The following is a 2500-nucleotide window of genomic DNA, read 5'->3' as shown; positions in this document are numbered from 1 at the left end:
CTGGCCCCTGCCGCGGCCAGCGATGTCGGGCTGTCGCCTGCCGCGGCCAGCGACGTCGGGCTGGCCCCTGCAGCGCCTAGCCTCTCCCACGCAGGGGGCAGGCCAGAACGCGGGGGGCCAGGGCCCGAAGGCAGCCCCCCCGCGGGCGAGAGAGCAAGCCAGCAGGGGCTGTCCGCGCGTCGCGCAGCGCGGCATGGCTGCGGGGGCCGCGCGCGCGCGCCCAAGCGCCCAAGCGCCCAAGGGCCCCCAAGGGCCCCAGGCCCTCAGGCCCCAGCGCCCCAGCGCCCAGCGCGGGCGGGCGCGCGCGCGCGTGTGGTCTTTGAGGGGCGCCGGCCTGGTGGCTCCCTAAAGAGCAATAAGTGTCATTGCAGCTCTGGCAGGGGGAGACACTACTAGGTCCCAGCTGTCACCCCCCCTCTAAAAAATTCATTTCTTGGTATTTTGAGCTGAAATTTTGCACAGAGGTTGGCAAAAATCCAATCCACCTTCATTAATTTTCCCAGAATTTTTCGAGGTCGGGAAGTATTTGTTTTAATTTTCCTACCATTAGAAATCGAGTAAATCCGCAAAACTAGGAACCGGCCCGGAATGACCCCAAATTCAGTGGGCAGCCTCATAAAAATATGGCTGATTTTACTGGATTGGTTTCATGTGGAAAGCACGACGTTTTCTTGTAGGAATGCGGGAACCCCGGCAGCTCGCCTGCCGCGGCCAGCGACGTCGGGGACGCTGGCCTGCGCTGTCGAGCCCGCGAGGGCTGTCTCCGCGGCAGGCCCCCCCTGAACGGGGCACGACAGGCCACCGCGCTGGCTCGTCCAGCGTCGACAGTCCCTCGTCCAGGTTTCAGATCGCGCCAAGTCGAACCCATGACCTGCTCAAGCCATCGTGCGCTGCCGAATTCGCATCTGCGTGTAGGCTGCCATTCCACGCGGCAGCCCCTGTTTTCGTCAGCGTGCCCCCCTGACGAATTTTCCTGCCTGGCCCAGTCCAGCGTCCAGCCCCTGTTCGTCGAAAAATCTGCGCTGCCGATTTTCCACGCGGCAGCCCCTCTTTTCGTCAGCGTGCCCCCCTGACGAATTTTCCTGCCTGGCCCGGCCGGTCCAGCATCCAGCCCCTGTTCGTCGAAAAATCTGCGCTGCCGATTTTCCACGCGGCAGCCCCTGTTTTCCTCAGCGTGCCCCCCTGACGAATGTTCGTCGAAAAATCTGCGCTGCCGATTTTCCACGCGGCAGCCCCTGTTTTCCTCAGCGTGCCCCCCTGACGAATGTTCGTCGAAAAATCTGCGCTGCCGATTTTCCACGCGGCAGCCCCTCTTTTCGTCAGCGTGCCCCCCTGACGAATGTTCGTCGAAAAATCTGCGCTGCCGATTTTCCACGCGGCAGCCCCTCTTTTCGTCAGCGTGCCCCCCTGACGAATTTTCCTGCCTGGCCCGGCCGGTCCAGCCCCTGTTCGTCGAAAAATCTGCGCTGCCGATTTTCCACGCGGCAGCCCCTCTTTTCGTCAGCGTGCCCCCCTGACGAATTTTCCTGCCTGGCCCGGCCGGTCCAGCCCCTGTTCGTCGAAAAATCTGCGCTGCCGATTTTCCACGCGGCAGCCCCTCTTTTCGTCAGCGTGCCCCCCTGACGAATTTTCCTGCCTGGCCCGGCCGGTCCAGCATCCAGCCCCTGTTCGTCGAAAAATCTGCGCTGCCGATTTTCCACGCGGCAGCCCCTCTTTTCGTCAGCGTGCCCCCCTGACGAATTTTCCTGCCTGGCCCGGCCGGTCCAGCCCCTGTTCGTCGAAAAATCTGCGCTGCCGATTTTCCACTCCGCAGCCCCTGTTTTCGTCAGCGTGGCCCCCTGACGAATTTTCCTGCCTGGCCCGGCCAGTCCAGCGCCCAGCCCCTGTTCGTCGAAAAATCTGCGCTGCCGATTTTCCCCGACGAACCTGCAGCTGCACAAATCCGCGCTGCCACTGCCCCATTGTCTGGACCAACAGTCTTTTCCATCAAGCCCTGGACTATAAATCGTCCAGACTCATCGCCAGCACCCGCTGCCGATTCTGCCGACTTTGCCGATTTCGTCGGCGCTGCCGATTCCAACACTGCACCCACCGTGTCTAAACCAGCGCTGTTTCGTCAGCGTGTCCCCTTGACGAATTTCCCTGCCTGGCCTGGACAGTCCATCTTCCAGCCCATGTTCATCGAAAAATCTGCGCTGCCGATTTCCCCGACGAACCTGCAGCTGCACAAATCTGCGCTGCCGATTTCCCCCCCTGTCGGCATGGCTGCCGCTGCCCCGATGTCCAGACCAACAGTCTTTTTTGTCGACTTTGCCGATTTTGTCCGCGCTGCCGATTCCAACACTACCCCCTGCATCCAAACCAGCATTGTTTCGTCAGCTCTTCCCCTGACGATTTTAGCCCTGTCTCAAACAGTAGGCCTCCAATCCCGCCAACGGGAGCCAAGTTGATAGGGAAGAGAATTGAATGACGCGCCTGGTCCTCGCACCCCGCCACCCGA

This window comes from Populus nigra, chromosome 2 (assembly GCF_951802175.1).
Source record: "Populus nigra chromosome 2, ddPopNigr1.1, whole genome shotgun sequence".
NCBI classification, from domain to species: Eukaryota; Viridiplantae; Streptophyta; class Magnoliopsida; order Malpighiales; family Salicaceae; genus Populus; species Populus nigra.
This window is presented reverse-complemented; position numbering follows the sequence as displayed.